Source organism: Cupressus sempervirens, chromosome 10, assembly GCF_028749045.1.
Source record: "Cupressus sempervirens isolate cs-2001-9-10 chromosome 10, ASM2874904v1, whole genome shotgun sequence".
NCBI classification, from domain to species: Eukaryota; Viridiplantae; Streptophyta; class Pinopsida; order Cupressales; family Cupressaceae; genus Cupressus; species Cupressus sempervirens.
Genome location: NC_143127.1, coordinates 585,033,867 through 585,059,446, shown reverse-complemented (window position 1 = coordinate 585,059,446; position 25,580 = coordinate 585,033,867). Strand labels below are relative to the sequence as shown.

The 25,580-nt window shown below is 35.5% G+C and overlaps 2 pseudogenes across 1 annotated transcript; both read right to left on the bottom strand.

The window, feature by feature from the left end:
- Positions 1 to 6,728: 6,728 nt before the first annotated feature.
- On the bottom strand, positions 6,729 to 7,832 carry LOC149535220 (ABC transporter G family member 39-like; annotated as a pseudogene).
- Positions 7,833 to 9,281: 1,449 nt separating this feature from the next.
- Positions 9,282 to 9,885, bottom strand: LOC149535219 (cytosolic isocitrate dehydrogenase [NADP] pseudogene; annotated as a pseudogene). The gene is made up of 3 exons (XR_016357585.1): positions 9,722 to 9,885; positions 9,500 to 9,568; positions 9,282 to 9,396 (listed from the first exon to the last, which is right to left on the bottom strand). The product of XR_016357585.1 is annotated as a cytosolic isocitrate dehydrogenase [NADP] pseudogene (transcript).
- Positions 9,886 to 25,580: the final 15,695 nt, after the last annotated feature.

Below are 25,580 nucleotides of genomic sequence, written 5' to 3'. Positions count from 1 at the left end.
GCACACCTGATGCTATGGTAAAAAATATTGTAGATGAACTCTGACAAGCAAGGAATTAGTGGGATTCATATTAGAATATGTACAGGATGGATGGACATTTGACAGGTACCTGAACTATAGAGCTGCCAAGCAGAAGCAAGTAGATAAACACAGTGAGTTGCAACAGGTCACCAACAAGTTGGTATTACCCACATTTGATGGCAGTAGAAAAATGACTACTCATGCTTGGATTCATAAGGTGGATACTTTCCTATCTCTGAAGACTATGACAGAAATTGAAGCACTCAAGTATGCCACTTTACACTTAGATGGGGCAGCACATGATTGGTGGACACATGGCATGATTACATTGCAACACAATCAGGTAACCACTTATCAAGAGTTTGTGGATAGATTGATAGAAAGGTTTGATAAAAAAAAATCTTGAAGTTTATTTCCGAGAGTTAGCCCAATTGAGATAATCAGGAGGCTTAGAACAATTTATCAATGACTTCCAGAAGCTTGCAGTGATGGTGCCTGACATTTCAAAAAGGAGGCTAGTCATTTTATTCACAAAGGGATTAACTAAACCACTCAAGGGGTGGGTAAAGGCCTTTGATCCTCCTACATTACAGGAAGCCATGAAGAAAGCCCGTAGTATGGAACTTGCAACTCCAGCAAACCGATTTAGTTCAAAGGGTTCTTCATCATTTAGAAATAACAAAGGGGAATTCAACAAGGGTAAAGAGAAGGTTAGTGACTCAAAAGACAAGCTAGCTGCACCTTGGGATAAGGAAACACTTAATGAATTGCGTAGGAAGAAGCTATGCTTCTTTGCAAAGGTCCCTATGAGTTTGGTCATGATTGTCCTATGAAGCCTAAGGGGAAGGCTAACCAAGTGATGTGGGCTTATTATGAAGGTTCAAATTCAGACATCTCAGAGCACCATGATGAGGATCCTAATGAGGTAGAGGGTGAACAAGAGGTAGATAGTGCTGAGAAAAAAGAGGCTCCATAGATACATTTACAGGAGGCACGTCTGTCTAGTATTCAAAGAGAGGGATCTTTCAGATTTCGAGGAGTCTTGGCAAGACAAAAGATTATTACTCTGTTGGATACAGGTGCCACGCATAATTTCATTGATGCACAATTTGTGGAGAGGCATGGACTCATTACTGAGGAGTTCGAGGGACTAAGAGTTAAGGTAGCTGATGGATATACTCTTTGTTGTGATAGGATGGTACAAGATCTACCTTTGCGCCTAAACAACTATGAGTTTAAGGTGGACTATCATGTGGTCAACATGGGTGACATGGACATAGGACTTGGGATGCAATGGCTACATTCTTTGAAGGAGTTTACCCTAAGATTGGAGGATATGGAGATACGATTCATGGTGGATGGCATGACTCATGTGCTAAAGGCTATCCATAATGGTGATGTTAGGACTATCTCATTTAGGCGGTTGGAGAGATTATCCAAACATAATAATATAGAGTGGGCGACAATATGCACTTTGATGCCTACCCAGGGGGAGCAACATAAGACTAAATATCATCCATATATTCAAAAATTGAGAATCAAGTATGGGAATGTATTCAGTGAGATTCCACCAGGCAGGCCACTGGACCGAGGTATTGAGCACATTATTGAGTTGGAGGAAGGTGCTAATCCTGTCATGATCACACCATATCGGCACCCAAAACGACTCAAAGATGAGATCGAGAGGACCATCAACGAGTTGCTAGCAATGGGACACATCAGACCAAGTAAGTCACCTTCTGCATCTCCTATTGTTTTGGTAAAAAAGAAGGATGGAACTCTACGAATGTGTATTGATTATAGGGTGTTGAATAAGAGAACTATAAAGAACAAGTATCCCATCCCATGCATCAATGAGCTGATAGATGAATTGCATGGGGCTTGTTATTTAAAAAAGATTGATTTGAGATCAAGCTATCACCATATCAGAGTTCGAGAGCAAGATATTGAAAAAATTTCTTTTAGATGTCATTACGGGCATTTCGAGTTTGTAGTCATGCCTTTTTCTTTGACTAATGCACCTACGACTTTTCAGTCCACTATGAACAAGGTCTTCCACCATCAATTGAGGAAATTTGTGCTAGTGTTCTTTGATGATATTTTGATCTATAGCAGGACATGGCAGGAACATTTAGAGCACTTGGAGATAGTATTAAGCATTTTACAGAGCGAGTCCTTGTATGCCAAGGAGTCCAAATGTGATTTGGGGATGATAGAATTGTTGTATCTTGGACACATCATTAGTGCGAAAGGAGTGCAAATGGATCCTGAAAAGATCTGTGCTATTGTTGATTGGCCACCACCAGAGAACCTTACACAATTAAGAGGGTTCCTTGGTCTATGTGGATTCTATTGCAGGTTTTTTAGTGGCTACTCACGACATGTAGTGCCCATGACAGATTTTTTGAAGAAAGGGGCATTTGTGTGGACTTAGGAGGCACAAGAGTGTTTTATGCAGTTCAAGGAAATAATGACTACATGCCCAGTATTAGCATTGCCTGATCTCACGAAGCCATTTGAGCTTCAATGTGATGCTTCTAGAGAGGGAGTTGGTGTTGTACTCATGCAGGACAAGCATCCTATAGGTTATGAGAGTAGGAAACTTAGAGGGGCTAAGAGATCATTCAACATATATGATAAGGAGATGTTGGCCATCATTCATGCCTTGGCCAAATTCAGACAGTATCTTGTGGGCAAAAAATTTTGTATTAAAACTGATCATAATAGTTTGAAGCACTTTTTGGGACAGCGGGACCTGAATGATCGTCAGTGGAAGTGGGTGAGTAAGTTACAAGCATATGATTTTGATATCACATATTTTAAGGGGACACAGAATATTGTTGCAGATGCTTTATCCTGTAGGCCACACCTCACTTCTATGATTCAGATATCAGAGGATTGGTGACACTTGATTGTAGTAGAATATGCCAAAGACACGTGGGCCTCTTCTATAGTGGAGGAGACAACAATCGACACCAGATAAACTCTCATAGATGATTTGATGATTTACAAGAACATGATTTACTTAGTCCCAGGATCGAAAGTGAAGCAATTGATTTTGAGAGCATTCCATAATTCACCTACAGCAGGCCATCCTAGGTATTTCAAGACTTATAGGTTAGTACGGGAATGATTCACTTGGAAGGGACTTAAGGCTGATGTTTTGCAGTATGTGCATAAGTATCATGTTTGCCAACAGAACAAACAAGAGCACACTTATCCAGCAGGGCTCCTACAACCACTTCCTATTCCTGACAGGAAGTGGGAGTGCATCTCTATGTATTTTATTACGGGCTTGCCTAGGGCCCAGGGGCATGATTGTATCTATGTGGTGGTGGATAGGCTAACAAAATATGCTCACTTCTTCCCTATCGCTACTACATACTTAGCAACTTAGGTGGCAAAGGTCTTCTTCAGGGAGATTTTTAGATTACACGGGTTACCTTAGAGCATTGTGAGTGACAGGGATAGCTGCTTCATGAGTCACTTTTGGCAGGAGATATTTTGGTTGTCTGGCACTGAGCTTACACCTAGGTGATCCCACAATAATGGGTTCCACTTTTTGACCAATTTTGACACTAAAATTAATATTTTTGCAACAAATGTCATGTTCAAGTCACTATATCTCGAAAACTATAAATAATTTCAAGATGACATGAACTAATGATTTTGAGTACTCTGTTCCTACTTTGTAACCATATTTTTTAATCTAAAAAAAAAAAAAATTATGTCAATTTTTTTTATCTCCTCCGAAAAGTGGTACATAATAAAATTCAATATTTTAAAAAGTGACAGTCCGTTTGACACACAACTTTTTTTCTAGAAATGATAATGAAGTAATTCTTTCAACATTAGATTTGTAACTTCAATATCCAGAGGATGCATTTGGTTTGATTTGTTTTGGTTGAATATTGTATAGTTTATGAAGTTTTGAAGTGACATGAACTGTAATTCAAACATACGTTCCATTTGACATAGATAATTTGAAGTCAATTTATCATAAACCATTTTTATTTTTTTGAATAGAAAGGTATCTCAATAAGCCAGTTCCTCCATATTTTTCAAAAAAAAATTGATCTAATTTACTAATTTTCTTGGGGCGTCAAAGTCGATTGATGTTCAATCGGTAATGAACCTATAATGAGTTAAACTCATATTTGAAAGTCTTAATGATTAAAATATGTATTAAAATTATAGTCGTTGGAAAGCTTGCTTTGAACAACACATTTTAAAATTTTTTATTTTACAGTAGGAGATCATTTATCTACAATTATGGGTGTCAAAAGAGGGGAAAAAAAAGAAAAAAGAAAAAAGGGCACAAAAAAATCTAATTTTGTACGTTTGCGTGAACATTATGTTCGGGCAAACATACAAAATATGTTCGCACGAACATATGTTCATGCGAACATACTTATCATGTTTGCGTGAACATATGGTAAACTCAAATTCGTATTTTGCAATTTTTTTCATTTTTGTTTGTCCCACTAAAGTGGAACCCATTATTGTGGATTCACCCACCTAGTACCAATTATCACCCATAGACTGATCGTCAAACAGAGATTGTAAACAAATGGGTGGAAGGGTATTTGAGGAATTATGTGGCAGATCAACAGCGAGCTTGGGTCAAATGGATATATCTTTGTGAGTATTGTTACAATACTACATATCATATGACTATACAAATGACACCCTTCATCGCACTTTACGGTTATGAGGCACCTAGTTTCTTAGATTTTTTGTTGGGAGATAGTCAAGTACCCTGTGCAAGTGAACTATTACAGGAAAGTAAGGATATAGTTGCTACTCTCAGAGACAACATTGCTAGAGCTCAGAACCAGCAAAAACAATATGTAGACAAGAAAAGGATTGAGCGTAGTTTTGAGGTAAACGATATGGTTTACCTCATGTTGCAGCCATATAAGCAGTCCACTCTTAAGAAGAGTGGTACAGAGAAAATCAAGCCACGCTATTATGGACCATTCAAGATCAGCAAATGAGTTGGTGAGGTGGCTTATGAGTTGGAGCTTCCCACAGATAGTTGAGTGCACAATGTGTTTCATGTATCACGCCTCAAAAAGGTGTTGGGTTAGAATGTGATGCCTTCTATAGTATTACCTCCCTTGGATGATGAGGGGAAATTGATTTTAGTGCCAGAATTCATTCTAGATAGTAAAGAGAAGCAGCTTCGCAGGAGAGTAATCAGAGAGTATCTAGTTAAGTGGAAAGATTTACCTATTGAAGATGCTACTTGGGAGGGAGAAGTGATTTTGCAGCATCCAGCATTAAGATTGCTTGAGGCCAAGCAATTTTAGGAGGGGCGGACCTGTAATGTCCCATTTTTTTTTGGAGGAATTAATTGTAAAGTTATCAATTAAAAAATATATATTACAAGGTAACTTTATAAATTAAATAAAAAAAGCTTCTAGAGGTTGTTGGAAGAAGCAGAGAAATTTTTTTTAAAAAGGAGGCCAGCCTATCAAAGAAAAAAGAATAAATAGGCATTGAGGGCTCATTGCCTATCATCGAGACTTATTATTGATTTTTTCTTATGTGTGTTGTGGAGCCTAGGATTTTTGCAAATAGTCACAATTGGCCATTAAGAATGAAAACTCTCAATTGGTATGCAATTTTGAGGGTGTGAGAGATCACCTGAATTATTGCAGTCGTGGGAAGGATATTTCAATCCTTTCATTGTGCTTAATTTCTGATTTGGAGTTTCAATTGGAGTTGCACTTTCATCATATCATCTTCAGCATTCAGTCTCCAGTATTTGATCAATCCAGGTTCTTCTTTTCAATCTGTAGTTACAAAAGTTATCAATTGTGTACAGCCAGTTAGGGTTTCTCTGTAATGTGCTATGTCATAATGTTTTGGTGCTGAAATTTGCCATATCATTTGTAAAAACATTTGATTTTCATTGAATGAATACATTGGCATTGTTATTTCTTTTATTTTAGCAATATATTTTAGTAGTGTATTAAATTTAGGGTTTGTTTAGTGGCCTACTAGTACAGGTCATTACAAAATTAGTAATCGTTGCACCAAAAGCCCAGCCTATTAGTAAACAGCACCTCCCCGTGTTAAGGGGGCAACCCTAGGACAGCCTCACTAGCGAGGACCCCACACACGTGGTAGTGACAAACCGCACAGACAAACCTACGTCACCTTTTGTTAGGGGCCCACTCTAGGGACATCACAGCCCACCACGCTCCGCAGGTCTCAACCTTGAGACCTTTCACTAATAGATTTGGCATCAATTTACGACGGCTATGTGTCGCAATTACGATGGCTATGTGTCACAATTATGACAGCAATGTGTCGCCACTGCGACAGACATAGACGTCGTAGTTATTTAGTTGCAATTTATGACGTCTACCCCTTTCCGTTGCAATTACGACGCCTATCCATCGCTATGCAGCCACCTTGTTGTCCCGTCATCCTCGTCGCAATTCTTGTGTTTTCTGTTGCAATTGTGATGGGGTTTCTGTCACACCTACAGCAACCTCATCGCAATTGGAGGGTAGGTGTGACGGCAACCACGTCACAATTCTGGTATTTTCCATCGCAATTGCGACACCAACCCCTCCAATTGCGTTGGGGTTACTGTAGGTGCGATGGCAACGCCATCGTAATTGCGACGGTTGAAGGATTAAAACAAAAAAAAAAATCGTGCTTTAAGTTGTCCTTCAATTGATATTTGGATGCCTTTATTGAGGGTTTATCCAGTAGGACCAGTGCTGCTTCCATAGGCAAGCCATGCATTATGCTAGAAAGGGCTGAGAGTACTTTGTCTCAAAATGAAGCTCTCTTTAGCCTAGAACTGGCTTGCTCAAACTATCTACCAGTGCCATGTTTTGCCTATGATAGGAAAATGTACAAGATAGAAAATAAAATGTAAAATCCATTGGAACAGGATGAAGAGATCAATAAGGCAAACTCACTCACCTATACAATTTTGATGATTTATAGATTTCACTAAAGTTGACACCTAGATGGTGCTCTTCTGACATAGAAGTTACTTCCAGCATCCACGTAGCTGGATTATAACCTTCCTTGATCTGTGGAACCCCCTCAATGGCCTACATGAATCATTTTCAATTAGCTGAAACATATATGATGATTGCAGCTAGTGCTTGACTCTTAAGCTCAACGTATTGAGAATGTTTGCTAAAAGCTTAGTGGTCAACACTATCCGGCACGACCAATTCCTTGTATATAAAATCAACTTCCTATTGGTTCTAGTACAATAAACTATGACTACTTACAACTCAAAAATTCAAACTGCTCATCAAAAGGTACCAGATTCAGATCTAAATCTCTCAACAGAATAAAACCATAGTGGATGGCACCTTACCAAAAAATATTCTATAAGTTTGTTAGAATTGTGACCAAGTGGACCTGCATAGATAAGCTGACCTCCTCGCTTCATTAAGAATAGCTGCAACATATTTCATTTAGCTTTAAGAAGATGCCGATTTCAAATGCTTCACAAAGCTATTTTAAGAAAACCAAATCTTTACCTCGTCAAATACCTTGAAGATATCAATACTAGGCTGATGGATTGTGCAAACAATAGTTCTCCCCGTATCAACTATATTTCTTACTGTTCTCATAATTATAGCTGCTGCCCAAGCATCCAAGCCTGAAGTTGGCTCATCCATGAATATAATTGAAGGATTAGCCACAAGCTCTACTGCTATTGTTAACTGCTTACGCTATTCAATAGATAGGCCATTCAGTCTAGGAAGCCCAACCAAGGCACCTCTCAAAGAAGTGAGCTCCACAAGTTCCATTACTTCATCCACAAACATCTGAACATTGAATTTCACATTGTAATATTACATATATAATTAAATAGAATAAAAACAAAAATAGAGCAATGAGGCTAGAGTAGGAATTTAGAATATTAAAAAACAAATAAAAAAGATGGTGCCAAAAGAATTCCAGATTAATATTCATTGGGAGTTCAATTTAGAAGGAGATTGTTACAGTGAATATTTTCGTAACACTTATCAAATCTTTGGTAGCCAGCAACCTCTTTGCACTGGACTTCAACTAGGTTGTTTATCCAGCAGTAGTGAGTCAAGGCATTAATAACGAGAAGTCAAATGGAGATCCTAATATTCAATGCTCACAAGATCAAAACAGCTTTCGTGTATACACCAAATTTATGGTTGGCAATGAAACTAGGGCTAGGTTTGAGGCACCTACCAAGCTTTTGCATGCTCAATCTGTCAAGTAGATGAGGACACTACCAATAATCTATTTCTCAATTGTAAGTGGATTGTTCAAATTTGGTGTCTACACAGCTACGATTCTCTACAGCCATGCTTGGATTGATGATCCAGATATCAAGATATTTAAATTTAATTATGTTATATCCATAGTAAGAATACGGTTAATAAATCAGAGGTAAGCATTAATTAGAGAGAGATGCCTATGTTCCAATTATGAAAATACAAGGAAGCAAGTGGGGAAATGATTATGAACCATCTTCCCCAGTGAGTGATTTGAACTGCTCTCACAACTCCTAAGTTGCCAAATTGGAATCATAATTGGGAATGGGTAGTTGCATACAACATACCAATACAGCAATGTTTTTTGGGGCTGGGTAACTCCATACAAAAAAAAAAAAAAAAAAAAAGTTACATTAATTTATTTCATTAAGTATCCTATACAACTAAATAGTAAATATACGTAGTTAACAATACTTAATCATACTATAAAATAATCTATACATAAATTGTAAGACTAAAATATCCAAGGTAACATATTTACGCAATTTGGTTACTTCAAGAAAAGATGGTGACTTATTTCAATTTGGAATATGTATCAAGTCTCAAGTCTATCTGTGATATCTTATTGAGAACAAAAATATGCATAACCTTGCAATGAAACATGGTAGTACAAGCCTTCCATAGAATATTCAACTATATGTTCAAAAAAGTTAATGCATATACTGTTATTGCTTGGTGTTTTCAAATCTGTTAGTACTGTAATTGTTGAATAAGCAATATAATTGATAAATTGTTATATTATCTCTGTGAAAGAAGTGACAGATTTAAACCAGAGAAGCAATAATTTGCAAAATCACTGATTATACCTAATTAATCATGATTGTGGAGCCAGCCAATATCTTCCCCGAAAAAATCTCAATTCATGTTTCCTTCCTTACAAAAACAATAGATATATGTAAGATTAGATATAATGATCAGTTCAAAGCCAGATTCAATGAAACATAGTATTTTGCACCACTAACCCTATTCAAGGAAATCACTCTGCACATCGCCATCATAATTTTTGCACGCCCAAACATAGGCACCATCACTCTTCAAATCATAGGCTACCATGTCATCAATAAGCCTATGCTCATACCTATTCATGAATCAATCATTGAAAGAATTTATTGTGTGCCCGACAGAATCAAGATAATCAACATTGCAATCTTCATATTATTGTGCCAAGAAAAAAAACCAACCAGATTCCTGCTGCATCATATTTATCTTTCCAACTGGCCTCATATACCTCCTGGAAGATATCTTTAAACCTACCAATTTAAGTCATATATAAGAAGAATCTTCGAGAATATGAGGATCCTTAAGCTAGAGAATCATAAAGAATGATAACATGGGAAGTAAGGTGTGTTAGAGAAAAAGGTAAAAATAAGATCATCAATCCTTGTATTGATTTGAAAACATACCTTCCATCATATTTTTTTAAAATTGTGTTTTTAGTACTCAGGTAAAGTGGCCATTTCTTCTCATAAACTGTTGCCATTGATGCAACAAAAAATGCACGAATAGACTGCACAAAAATAATTTTATGTGCATCAATACCTAATTTCTTCTCATAAGTTGTTGCCATTGATGCATCAATACCTATGACCAATCACAAAACACTCTAAACAAATCAAATCTAGAAATTTTACCTTCTTATCAGCCACCTAGAAGGGTTTCAAGGCTGCAGGAGTGCTCCTTCTGACTAGGCAGTGTAAGACGTATGGGCATCAAACTAGCTATATATTTACATCTAACATGAAAACTATAAGGTCTTTCTGGTTCTGATGTTTACTTACAAGTCCATGATCAAATTAGGAATGAAAAGATACAAACTTTGGTCTTCACGAAAATTTAATACACACAAAATTGAAATACCAGCAATATCTATTGTGGGGCTAGATGGATTTATACCTATTTGGGCCTGCTTGCATCTTCAAATATGGGATGCTTGGAAGATTGAAATTGGGCAGAGGACACGTTTTGCATAGGAGGACTACTCATTTTCTCATAGCAATGGATAGAGAAAAGAGAAAGAGAAAGATGAATCTCATCCTTACCCCAAGATTGAGTCTTTGCACTGTGCTTTTTATTCAGACCAGGCTTTGGTAAGAAGGGAGACAAGGCTTGAGAAGGCAATGGACATGGCGAAGAAGAAGAAGAAGCAGATGGATTAAGCATAGGCCAAAGGGAAAGATAATATAGTTTCTAAAATCCACCAAGAGCAAAACAACTTGTCATCTTGTGCAGCTTTATGCCATATCCTATTAACACATGAGGTTGTTTCCAGTGTTCTTGCATCCATGTATCAGTGTAATTGGGAGCCTCCGAGATGACTTCAAGGAGATCAAAATTAAAGCATTTGATATTGGGGAAGGAGCGAGAAATAACGGATCTTGCACTTTGAGTGCATTTTACATCATTTAGGGGCTTTAATAGCCTATTACATCATGTAAACACTACCATCCACCCATAACTCTTCCTAGGACACCCTAGGACTTCAAATGACCCCTTACATCATATAGAATCCCTATTTGTGCCAATTTGAGCTTCACTTACATCTTATTGAGCTTCACTTTGTTTCGAGAATAGTTTAATATTCTCTACTAAATAGGGCCAACCACGTGAAGGTGGAAGCTCATTTGGCCCCACCCCCCTCCCCCTAACATCACTCTACATTCCCTGTTAACATCTAACATTCATTCATTCTTTCAACCATTAATAAAATGTAACATTCAATCAATATCACATGATAAAATTCAATAAATATCACATGATAACATTCATTAACACATTAGATTCGTTAACATGCAACATTCATCAATATTCTGCATTAACACATAATTCATGAACATTCATTAGCACATAATTAAATTCATTGAGACATAAAATACAGTCATTATCAATTAAGGTATGTAGTGACAATCATTTCTTTTTTTTCTTTCTATTTCTTTTTTCTATGTAAGCTCTAAGAGGAGCATCAGTGTCATCATCAATTCCCCCCTCATCAGTTGTTCTGTTCTCTGTTCTTGATGATCTCAAATTCCTATGCTGTTGCAAAGGGGGGTCCTCTGCAATAACAAATAAAAGAGTTAAATTAAAAATAATTTATTATAATTGTTACAAGTATTTAATTATTTTAAATAACATAACTGTGTCTCTTTACTTGATCTGACCACATCATTTTTTCTGGACTCAACGTCAACACGGTCATGAACATCAACCCCTCGATCCTCTACAACTGCTATACAAAATGTTACGTTAATCCAAACACCAATTGCAATTACATATAAAAAATTTAATAGCAAATGTATAACTCCACCACTGGTATGCACATCATGCGAACCTTCAACATCCACAGATTGTGTAGAAGGATTGTCAGGCTGCATTCCAACATCCTACGCATTGTTATCATTGCTTGCTTAAAACAGATATACTCACTTTATATTGGAACTTAACATCAAATAGACTAATTGGTAAAGTATTAAATTTGAAATAAATTTCATTTAGCTTATTTACCTATGGATGAGATGCATCAGTATTAGAACCTTCCACACTAATTTTAGCTTGTAGCCATTCAGCCACGGCTCTATAGCCTTGTTGGAAGCCAATTCTCTTATCGTCTTCTGTGAGGCATCTCTTGAACTCTGAGCCCTGCATTTTTACGTGTTATGGTGAATTTTACTTGCATTGTTTCATCAACCAATGGAGGGTAGTTATAATATCAATAGCAAATCATCTATATCCATCACAATATAATAGGAGAAAAATCGAGCAGTTTTGACGGAGCAATCTACTATATAAATGTTGCATGTTTGTATGCGTTGCTTGTACCAACATATTTTCTCCAAATTCTTAAGTTGGGTAAGAGTTAGTTCAGCTCTTTGGAAATAAAAATGGCTGCAAGTGCTGCTGCATTCCCTCATTCTTTCAATCACTGCCTTTATTCTCAACTATTGGAGGAAAATTCAGTCAAGGGTGAGATTTTAAATAATGTCATATTAGTGAATCACAAGTTTTCTTCACTAATCTAGATTGCAGAGTCTTGACTTCAATTGTTGAATTGTTTATATTGAATATGAAAATCCACTACTGTTATTATATTCTATTGACCTATTTATAATTGACAAGCTAAATAAGGGAGTCCTAGCATTTCCCTTCACATTATATAAAAAATTTGATACAATTTTTCATTTACTAATACTTACAACTCTTGCTTGAAGTTTCGAAAAACCACCAGAGCCGAGCTTGTGTGTCCCATGCTTTTCTAGTCTTGCCTTTGTTGCCTTTGATGTGTCAGGCAATCTATGAAAATTTTGAAATATGTTAGATAGTATAAATATGGAGGTTAATTAGTACATAATTAGATTCTCAACAGTATCACATACCTTGTTGTACTCTCCACTGGTGTAATATTATTTTTCTTGTCAGCTTTATACTTTCCATCCAAAATCAGAGCCTGCCACTCAGCCTTATGAACATAGGGCGGACGCTCGAACCTGGGGTTATCCCATAAATTTTTTTTGTACTGGTCCCTAATATACTTCAAACATAAACCAGCTTTTTCAAGGAGCTTGTTTCTCTCGAATGTATGAGGTCCAAAGAGTTGGGTCATGCTCTCTATAAGATCATCCTTCAATGGTTTGCGTTGGTGATTCCACCTTTTAAGTAAAAAAAAACATGTTAGATTCATAAATGAAGTGAAGCTACCTTTAATATAGTTCAAGAAATGGACGAAAAGGAAAACTATTATAGCAATGATATGAAATCAAAATAGTGGTTTGGGGTTTTAGTTAGGATATGATGTTCCACCAGGTACACATGGTGGGCCCAAATATTTACAAACACTCATCACCAAGTTTTCTCCAAAAAAGATCAGTCCCTACAAAACAATCATGGGATCATTAGTCGATGAATAGTGATCAAAAACTAAATTACTATTATATCACTATAGAATAATAATAACTTTAAAGTACCTGGAACTTTGGCTACTTTTAATGGAATGCCTTCATCGTCATTGACGATCAATGTGACATCCTTCACCGTTCCCGTACTAGGAACATAGGAACATCCAGGAAATGATGTTGCAGGTCCTATTGCAAAAAGTTTCATAAGTTTCATAAGTCTTTGTCATGATCGAAGTATAAAAGAACAAATGATAATTGATGTTATAAAGTTGTAAAAAAGAAACTGTTTGTTGCTGTCATAAGAGAGAAAAAGAGGGATTTGCGTACCAGTAGATGGTGCAACAGTCGATGCATGTAAGCTGCGTGTTGCTGACTCAGCAGTCAAAAAGAGATTTGTGGTTGTCCTGGATGGAGGTGGCATCATCGTAGGATTCAATTGATGTGAAGCTGAAGAATAAAATTGTTAGAGCATGCATAAATATAGAACGCGTGGACTAGCATGGACAAGATTGTTAGAGCATTAAAAAAAAGGATTGTTCGAGCATGTATTGTCAATGATTATGATCATTCCTATTTATTTTCAGTGGAAAACAGAAGTGGGGAATGGAACATGTGATCTACCTGAACCACCTGCAGCACCCTCATCATGGGAACGAGACTCAAAATCAAGCAAAAAACTCTGTAAAGACAACGCATCCATATTTTAATTAATGCCATAAAAGAGCATAACATAAAAACCATTATTGAACTCTTGTTATAATTAAAAATTTCATTAATACTTACTTTTAAGGACTCAAAGGTGTGCAACAATTCAGATGCCCTATCTTTTATTTGTTGAGTCATAGGCTTTATGGTTGCCAAACGTAGAATTTCTTTGCTAATTTTCTTTAAATTAATTTTAATCGAACCGATCGGGTCATCGGTCTCTGCTAAATCGATATCGAAAGGGTCCTCCTCAAGGGGGGCCTGCTGAGGGACTGCAAGTTCCTTTCCCTCCCTCCGACCACTAGCCCTCTGTGACAACAATAGTATTAGTATTAGTATTATCAAAATTACTCCAAAACAATAAAGAAAACAACATTAAAAAAATAACATTTTGCTTCTATCTAGTTTGCACAATTACAAATGAGTTTTACCTGCTCATGTGTAGATGAGCCGGGAGCATCATCAGCATCCCCTCTGGGCAGTTGCTCCATATTGTGCCCCTGTGTCAAAGATGAAGTATAAAAATGTTAGCCAAAAATTTATTGACTAAATAGTATGTTGGAGTCATTGATTAGAAGTTGGTTTAATAGTATGTACCACCCCCATGATAGTAGCCTCGTTTGTATCTATGCAATTCAAATTGTAATCAATAAGAAGCTCTTCCCCTGCACGTATTGATTTTATCGCACAGATGAATACACGATTTCCCTCGCGTGCCTCAAATATACAATTGGGTTGCTTTATAGTTGACCCAGGTCGTGTACTATTTATAAAACCCGCAATATTCCCTGTTGCTTTTGGCCTTCCATCAATGTATATAGCCACACTTTTACTTTGATTATTGTCTTGCTGTTGTATATAATTTGCTGAGAGGGCATACCTATGCATACTTTTTTTATATTTAACAATATGCATCCAACTTTTGTAATCGTAACATGGTCCAACATACTCCATCAATTCAGAAACTTTTTTGTAAGACACCTTTATGCTATCCATAGAAAATAGGCCCAAACCATGTAGTGATGATGGTGCTATGCGATATATCCTCTCGTTAACACAAAAATTAGTGTTTATTGGAGGAAGTTCCTTGGGTACCCAATGTTTCTGTAGATGTTGGTACCTCAAGGGCACCTCGATGTCGCCTTCTGTCTCATCATCATAAGAACATGACCCCCCTTGAGCAAGGAAAAATTTCATGCATTTATTGAATTTCCTTCTAGTCCTTTGACCTCTAGTTAATCTCCCTGTTCTAGATAAACTGCATGTCTCACTTTCCTCTTCTATTCCTATATTTCCCTCACTCGAGGAAGACACTTCTGGCAAATACCTATTCGCTGGTACTTGCAAATGGGAGAGATCTTAGAAGACATCAATCTTGCTATTGATAAGTGTATTAAATAGACTGTCTATAAGGAGTATTGACTTATACCTGTCGATCCATGAGACTATGCGGGATGCTCCTGAAAGGGGTTCAATTTCCTACAAATGTAATTCAATTATCGTGAGCATAATCACATATAATAATAATCACATCCATCATTAGCATAACATAAAAATTAAAAACATTAAAAGGTACACAATAAAACACTTAAATCAGGCTCACATTATAAGCCTACTAGGGAAGTAGGCCTAGTGAAGGGCTAAAACTGGGTTTTTGTATCAGCTGATGAGTTGAGGGCTTAGTCACCTTGGGGACATGGTATTTGAAGTTGTTTGATGTGTGTGGAGGTGGAGGAAACACCTAGACTAAAGCCACTTGCATAACATTTTGAAATTCAGTTAGATATTTTATATTAATTAAGATAACTGTAATTTCTTCCAAAACCCATTATAATAATTTTAAAATGGATTACTGGTTTCTTTTTACTTACTGTGTAAATCCCATAGATCCAAATACATGTACTGAAATAAGTTTTCTAGTTTTAGTCTGTAAATCAACATACTGATACAATGTTATTCCTATTCTAAAATGAAATGTTAGAGATACTTGAATTATTAACCAACAAATTGGGTAAGCACTTATATTATGTTTTCCCTATGAATTATATTCTAGGCACAACTCCCTTTGATAGATATTTAATGAATTCCCTTTTCTAAACTAAACACTTACAAATGCTTTTGACCTGAAAGAAAATAAGGCTCAATACATTCATGCATCAATATGTGTTTTAAATAGTTTTATTTAATTAATTTAGATTAATAGTTAATTTAGATTAGTAGTAGTCTATTTGTAGTTGAAACTTGTAGCTTTTAAATAGATAATGAATAAACTATGTAACCATATATATAAGACAAATATATTTCTATCAAGAAATGAATATTAAATAGATTAAGGATTGATGGCATACCTCTAAATTCCATCATCATCATCCTCATCGTCATCATCATCATCATCATCATCATCATCATCATCATCATCCTCGTCATCATCGTCATCCTTGTCATCATCATCCTCCTCACCATCATCGTTGTCGTCGTTGTCATCGTCGTCGTCATAATCAACATCATCATCAACATCAACATCATCTTCATCATCATCATCAGTAGCAGCATCATCGTCATCATCTTCTTCTTCTTCTTCATGAAAATTTGTGTCAAGAACATCATCCAATAACTGTCGATTGTGATCACCATCTACATCATCTTCTACTTCTTCGGTATCTTCTTCTTCCATCGCATTATACTTTATTGGCCTTCCTCTCGGTTCATGTCTAACAACAAATGACCAACCTGGTTTATGTGGAACCTCTGAGTAAAATACCTACTCACATTGGCTTGGAAGAACATAAGGCTCATCCCCAACTGGCTCAAACGACCTTGTATTAACCATTGTAAATCCATTATCATGTTCAATAACAATTCTATCAAGATCATTTGGATTAAGTCGTAGCCTGTACCATTTGACAATGAAGAGTACTAATTTGAAGGAACTAAAGTCACACTCAATTATCGCATCCAAAATGCCATAGTATCAATTTTTAGACTCTTGAGGATGTAAGTCGTTTCTAGATGAAATATTAGTCACTTGAAAGACTGCAGTTATTCCCGAATCACAAGTTTTCTTTGTGTCAACCAACACTTTGAGGCAAAATTTTTGACCATTATAGAACATAGCCTTGTGGTGTTTAACCTGCAATAATATGTGAAACATATCAAAATTATTGTATCGTGAGTTGATAAACATACGAGTGATTAATAAATTTGTACGTACTTGGAAATCTCTTGAACCAAGTGCTAAATCTATTTCCCTTTGCGTAACATTGGAATCTCCATTATGATGAGCTTCTTTAACCAATGAAGATACACCTTCCCATGTTAATGTGCGACCAGAATGTTGACATCGTTCAATCCATACCGTCATCCAATCAATATTGTTTGCAATATATAAATGTAGTGCATCCCACTCTCGAGCACCTGTACAAAAAAAAATAGACAACTTACAACCAATTTATTTTGAAGATTAAGAAATAATTTATTACAATAACATCTTATAATTTATTACCTCTCACTTTCCTCAATGTACCTTTCCCCATCAAGTACTCCCCTTCTAATTTTTTAAAAGGCTCGAGATCCCAAATGCGATCTACATGGATATTTGATGCAAACTTAGGAAGATATTCAGTAATGTACACCATAGTCTGGTATACCATATATCCCTCTACCATAGAACCCTCAAGATGTGCTCTTTGTCGAACCAAAGCCTTCAAAGATTTCAAATGCCTCTCAACCATCCACATTGACCTAGTGTGTACAGGTCCACACAATTCAATCTCCTCAACTAGGTGTATGAGGTAGTGTTCCTGTGCATTGAAAAAAGTTGGAGGTAGACACTTTTGCATTTCACACAGTAAATGAGGAATTCTTCTCTTCCAATAGTTTATATCTTCTTTATGGATTTCTTTAGATGACAACCACCTACATTAAGAGATTCAAGTCACAAAAAATATATAGATATGAGACTTTACAAAATAATATACAATAGATTACATAGCAAGAAAAAAAAATCACGAATATAATAAATATATACAACAAATTGAACAGATATTACTGCTTACCTCATATATTTTCCAAGATCGTATATCACTTGTTTGATGTTATTGTTGAAGTGCTCTGGGAGAGATAGAGGAAGCACGTACTGCAGTAATTATAAACCAATCATTTCATTGTTTTCTAACATAACATAACGAACAATTCACGTAGTTTATGAATATATTGTAAATATAGAAGAACATAACTTACCTTGACGAAAGTATGCCAATCATGCGTTTTGAGCCCTGGCCCAAATTCACTTTTTTTTTATATGAGATTGTTTATGTTCGCAGCAAATCCTGTGGGAAATCAAATTTTTCGTATGACTTCTTTTATGGCATCACTTTGCTGCTCCGTTAATAACCATGGAAGGGCACTTATATTAATCTGATCTCTATTGCTATTTGAGTGAATGAAATTTTTCAATGCATGATTGGATTCATGTATGTCATTACAAATTTTGACAATTTTTTCTTTGTCACGCCTTCCATCCAATATTTTCCACAATGTCTCTATTATATTCTTTCCAATATGCATAGTACCAAACAAATGCACAATTTGTAAGTGCTCGTAGTAGGGCAACCTACTAAATTGTCTGGGATAAATTTTTAGTCCCTTTGGAAGGTTGTCAGTATTGCCTTGACGACCTTCACGATCATCAATTACACAATTAGTCAACAAAAATCACAATAGAAATATATAAATTACAAACATAAACCATTAGGTGGAACGGCATTACCTCGATGATTAATTCTATTATATTCCAACTTCCATAGACGAGGTGTCATTCTTCATGGCTTTGATGTAGTCTCTTCTTTCCCATTGAAAAGATGTTTTTTCGTACTTCGTACTTATGATTCCTATGGAGGAAGTGTCTACACTCATCAAACACCTACTTTCCTAAACTTTTTGAATGACGAGATTTCATCTTTGGACCACAAACTGGACATGCAAATTTTCCCTTTGAAGACCTACAAGATAATGATGTAATTGGATTATTAAATATGTTGATTTTTATAATTAGAATTATTGTGTGCAACTTGAATTCACTATAACATACCACAAAAATGTGTTAGCCCTGGGGCATCATGTATTGTCCATGCAAGTATTGCATGGAATTGAAATTGTCTTTGTCGTATTGGTCTAGACATGTCATACATAGTGACACCGTTCCATAACTCCACCAACTCGTCGATAAGAGGCTCAATATATACATTCATATCTTTTACTTGATATTTACCTACTTGAATGAACAGTAACATTACATAGTTATTGTGACCATTTTACTGCAAGATTTGTAAGTACGTGTAAATTAATAACTATCAAATGATAAGATACCTGGAACAATCATTGCCAACATAATGTGCTCCCTCTTTATTGACATCCACAAAGGAATGCTATTGTTGATAACAAAAACAGGCCACACCGAGTAAATAGATCTCATCTCTCCAAATGGATTGACACCGTCTGCTGCCAATGAAAGCTTGAGATTACGAGGTTCTTCTTTGAAGTGTTGCCACTTTTCCTCTATGTGCATAAATGTTAAACCATCCGTAGGGATTCGAATAATGTCATCTTCACTTCTATTACGTGCATGATAATCCATAAATTGAGCCAAGCTACTACACCTGAATAATTGTCGCATCCGTGGAATAATGGGGATGTAATGAAGAACCTTTTGAGGCACCTTTTTTGTTAGTCGATCTGTTTGATATCTACTCGTATGACATACAGGGCATTGTGTTGCAAATTCATGTTCTTTATAATATATAATATGATCATTGGGACAAGCATGTATTGCTTCATACTCCATTCCAATATCTTTCATAATAGTAGTTAATTCTCGATATGAGCAAGGTAGAATATTTGATGATGGTAACAGAAACTCGCCTATCAATCTACAACAAAAAATATAAGTTATTAATATAAACAATATTAGTGGTACATTATTCACCCTTTTTTAACTATAAAGACATATATGACATACCTTAACATACGTGACATTGTTATGTTGGATAAACCATTCATAACCTTCAAGTTCAACAACAACAATACAGCAGAGAGAAGAGTTGTTTGGGAGTCTTTGTATAGGGACTCGTATGCCTTCTGAAGTAGAGGTACATCGAGGCTATCATCATCATCATGATCAGATACGCTTGGACTAGATGTGTCATGGATCAATGTATTTATACCATCCTCTTCAATTGTGTTTTTTGGCGCATGATCGTCATCTTCCATGGGATCATTATCTTCACCTTGGATATTGGCACCTCCATGTTCCTCCACTTCAAAAACCATATTCTTCAGATTGTTGTGGTTCATATCATGTACTTCCCTGGGAAGATCAACCTATATAAAATTGATTAACATAAATAAACCATGATCATCAACTCATCATCAAGTGATTTCATATGTATATAAATTGTTAAAATGATATAATGAACGACTTACCAGTGGATGATAGTCATGCCCCCCTTCAATGTGACCATTCTCCCTACAATGTCTCTTAACTGTTTTGATTAGCAGTCTTCTACGGTTTAAGCCCTTACAAATATTGCAAGGACAATAACATTTTCCATCACCTTTTCTTTTCAAGTTAGACCACAATCTAGCGATTGTCTCCCTGTTTTGTTCTTCACTTATATTATCTGACATGATCGTTCTTTGCAGGAAGTAAAAATTGGGCTATGGAAACTTCAGTCTACTGCAACTTCCAAAAACTAAGCAAAACTGTCGAAAGTATACAAATCTTCTTAGACCTAGCTAAATACTTTAATATTTTAAAAATACTTTCTTTGACTTTATTCCTAAGATTATTTGTAAAACTTTGACCAACCGCCTGAAGGTCTTATTTCAAGAGACCTTACAACATTAAGCCACTAAAAGAAATTTCAAAACATATAAGCTAAAAGTCTAGTTAAAATATACATTAGAATTTAAAAAAAACAATTTTCATACCCGAGCGTGCAGCTATAACTCGTGCAATAGCCTTCTTGCTTAGCTATAGAAGCTCTCCAGCAATCAAATTATACAAGCTACAAGGCCTAACAACAATTTCAAAACATATAAGCTACAAGTCTAGTTAAAATAGACATTAGATTAAAAAATATACAATTTTCATACCCGAACGCATGGCTATAACTCGTGCAACGACCTTCTTGCTTAGTTGTAGAAGCTCTCCAGCAATCAAATCATACAAGCTACAAGGCCTAACAAAAATTTCAAAACATATAAGCTACAAGGCAAGACATATTACATGACATGGCAAAAGGAACAAAATTTACAAGCTTTAGCAAGAAATATTAAATGACAACATAGTGCTAGAGAGATCACAATTATATGAGTCAAACATAGTCATGAAAAAGCACATAAATTAGTTATTATATGCAATTAAAAGATATAAAGTTAGATAGGGACATCCATAGGGCATATTGAAGAAATGATATGGTCATATAGATTTCATATGGGATTTTGAAGATGATAGTGTTCTAAGGCAAAGAATCCATTCATATAACCATAATGACATTAAATGTTTAAGCATGGACAATCATCAAATACCAAAATAGAGCAGCAATAAATCATTAGCAATAGTATTTACTTGAAAGTTTCTAAAGCCTTTTCAAAAAATCCATTTTGTTCTTTTAACTCTTAAATCATTTGCTTTCATTTCTATCATGATACAATAGCAAGCAATGTTATTCAGAATTAGATTCAACAAACCTTAGCAGTGTAAATAGCCATCTCCTCTAAACTGGATTCCAGACATGAGGGGGCATTCACATACTCTTCCCCTAACGGTATCCTGAAGAACAAAAGCCACTATTCTTGAGTTTGTCAATTGCACCTCGAGATGAATGAAGCTTAAAAGGAATGAAAATTATTTTCATACATTTAAATCAGGATGTAATATTTATTCATAAGTATATACCTTGCAAGCACTTATAATTGATGTTATATGTGTTGCAGGAAAAGAAGAAGTTTCAAGATAAGTTTACATTGATGTTATATGTGTTGCAGGCAAAGAAGAACTTTACATTGCTTTAACTTGCCATTGATGAGTATCATCTAACACTTTTAGCATAATTTTTTGAAAAGGATGGAGACATGGTTCATGTAGCTGAGGAAGGCATTCTACATCGATTTGAGGTGATGGTAGGTTGATAGGAGTCAAGATGCTGAAAAGTTGTAAAGTTGTCATTTTAACTTCAACATTTGGGAAAGATTTTACAAAATCTCCAAAGGTGGTTATGGGTCAGTTCCAATAGTTGGAACATGGCATATGGAGATATATAAGGTCATCCAAGGCCTGGTGTATGTATTGGTTGAGGTTTTTCTCAAACCTTAATAGCAAGCAATAACATTTACACTGCAATTTTGTCACAGTTTGGCTTGCAATTCGAGAAACTACCTTAATATGAATTGAAATTCACAATTTCTTGTTATTCTTAGTTAGTTTGCTTTGATTCCTTGCTCTATATGTTTTGGTAGATCTTTGTGAATAGTTTGGCACAGTGTAATAACATTCCAAACCTACTGGCCTGTTCACTGCCAGAACTAGGGTTTCTTGAATAAACATGCCATTTTCTTGAACTCCCACATTGTTTCACAGCCTTTTGAAGGCATTCAATGTATAGTGTATTATATCTTTTTTGGGTTGAAAAAATGTAGTTTGCTATTTTTCATGTCTTGCCCTAGGCGGGCCATTATACCATGGAGCATAGGTATATACCTGTATGTTCTATAAGCCTGTATTGTTTGTGGCCAATTGTATTTGAATTCATGAATCTATGATATTGCTGTCAATGTTATAGTTTCAGTCAGATCAGTAATGGATTAATATAGAATTAATCTTGAATTCTATATGAACTATATTGGTTATTATTTGGAATGGATATGAGTTTGAATATATATTTGTATATTTAATATATATGTGGAAATAATAAATATACTAGTGCAAGAGCACCTCAAACACTCAAGTCAGGCTTAAGGATCATGAAGACCTTCAAAACTCTCCAAGAAAATCAGAGGTGTGGAATGTATAAGTGGAGTCCAAGGATCAGTTGGAAGAACCTAGCATCGATCATGACCTTCAAGTAGTACACTACATTGGCATATTTACAAGGTCCTTAAAGGGCTACTCTTCATTGTGTAATGTTGGTCATGTCCACAAAGGACTAAGTATTGGGATGTAATGTTTAATAATGCTTTTAATAATGTTTGATAAGTCTAGGTTGGGTAGGAGGTAATCCCAAGACATTAAAATTAAGGGTGAATATTCAAATAAAACCTTTTGTTAGTTAAATATTCAACTATTTAAACATAAACGGCTAGTTTGGGATTGGAGTGAAGTTAGAGTTTAGTTGTGCTTTGTTTAATGAATTATTCTCAATTCAATGACAAGTTAGTTGAGATAGTTTCTTAACTTATTTAATCTTGTGGAGGCTCTGTTATGCGACAGTGAATGAGACTGGTGTGCGGGTTTGTAACATTGGTGAATAAAAAAACTCTGAGATTTCTACTATTCTTTGGTTTTTGGAAGTCTTTATTGATTCATTGGAGTTCATAGGATTTGACAAGAGTTTCTTTAACTATTGCAGTTACTAGTTGATGAATTCCATATTGTTTTGAATTCACTACTGCGCCTATTGAAATAACAGTAATTTTCTTTAACCATTTTTTTACCACAGTCGGGTTTTAAGAGAAATGGTGATCATTCCATGAATATGTAGGCATGATATTCATGGAATGAATCAATTTAACATGTATTATATAATATTGACCATGCATATGCAGAATTCATTGGGACAGAGGTGATCATTATTGAGAACAGTCTGACCATGTGTTGTAAAGGTGTGACAAAGTGTAGCAGTGGCTAATCTGCCAAGCAAAGGAGATAGGTGGTGATTGGGAATATTATGTGATGTCCAGTAGATGGTGAACCCATCTTTAATTGGTTACAAGAGTATGTATAGACAAGAGATCAAGGAGGCCCTAAAATAGGGGTTCGGAGTCCATATTTGGGGATTCAGGTGTTGCAGAATTCTTGGGGCTAATTCCTTTTGGAATTGACCATTTGATAGTATAAGTAGGCATTTTCGAAGAGTTGAAGGTGTTAGGAAGTGTCTTACATATAGTTCCTTTGTTAATCTAGTAAATTTATGATATTAAAATAGAGCATCTACCATAGAAATATGTTGGTGTTGGCCCAAAATAGTCATACAAAGGTTTTTGGGCTACTAGGCTACCAATCAGGTCTCTAGGATAGATTAAAGGAGATTGTGAAGTGTGGGAGTTTGGTATTAACTTAGAACTCTAAAAGTATTGAAATCCAAGAGGATTGGAATATATTGAGTCCAAAACATCACAGGGAAATCTAGGAGATAAGTTTAAGAAGTGAAACCTGCAAGTCACTTAAGGGATTGGGTAGGCGAGAGTGCCTAAACCTCTCAAGTTTATAAATCTTCTTGTGCATTTGAAGTTCACCACCCTTCCTCTGCATCACATACATACATACATACATGCATATATATAAATTTATAAACATAATTATAATTAATTTTCATTATGAATGATCACCATTTGTATGAATGGTCGTTACTAATAAAGTATGACTTTTAAGTGGCTGTCTGTATATATATTAGTATGAGGGCTGACTTAGAAAATATATAATAGGCAGCAATAGAAATATAAGTATCGGCCTTCAGATTAATAATTTTTTATTATTAATTTATTCATATTATTATCATGGTATCAGAGTAAATTTCATTTCTTGTGCCTTCTCTTTAGTGAAAGAACAATTTCTTTTGAATATTGCAATATTTCCTGTCACAAATTTGAACAAACCCACAATTGCATTGATTCGAGATTATTGTGAGTATTGGGTTATGAATCTCCAAGTAATTAGTGGTACTATTTTCTGACAGCAAGGGTGATTGGGTTTTAAACACCATGAACAGACATATTGAGATTCATCAGTAGAGTATTTGATGGTACAAGCTGGATAGGATGGTTGAAGTTGATATTGTAGAAGCCATTACCAGATAATAGCTTTGGGCAGCTTGTTGTTTAAGGTTAAAATTCTCGATTTTAGAGATCTTGTTGGACTTGCTGAAGTTATCATTAATAGGGGAGATGGAGAGTCAATGCTACATTCTATAAGGTCACCCAAGGTGTTTTTTGGTGTATTATTCCAAGTAACAAAAACTAACTTATAAGGTTCACTTAAGTGGCTAATTTTGTTGTATAGCTCTAGGTAATTTCTCAAGGTATGTAGGTTATGTCATCTTAAGTTTATATTTATAAATACAAAGGCCTTCCCGCCTAAACAATATGTGACATTATTATTTTGTTCTTTATGCATTTTAACTATTCTAATTGTTGAGCTTTGGATGCCCTAAATGATGCTTATCCTGGCATTCATTTCACTGAACTTTGCTTGTGTGAAATTTTGATTATGTTGATATGTGATTTTGCACTTAATTGTCAATAGTTAGTAGGGGGACGTTGTTTAAAATGATTTATATTTCTAAAGAAAAATATTTTCTACTTTTCGGTAGCTGAGAATTAATAAAGAACAATTGCATTGTGTAATAAAATATGCACATTAGCTTTACCCTAAGATGTTGACTCCTATTTAGTGGAA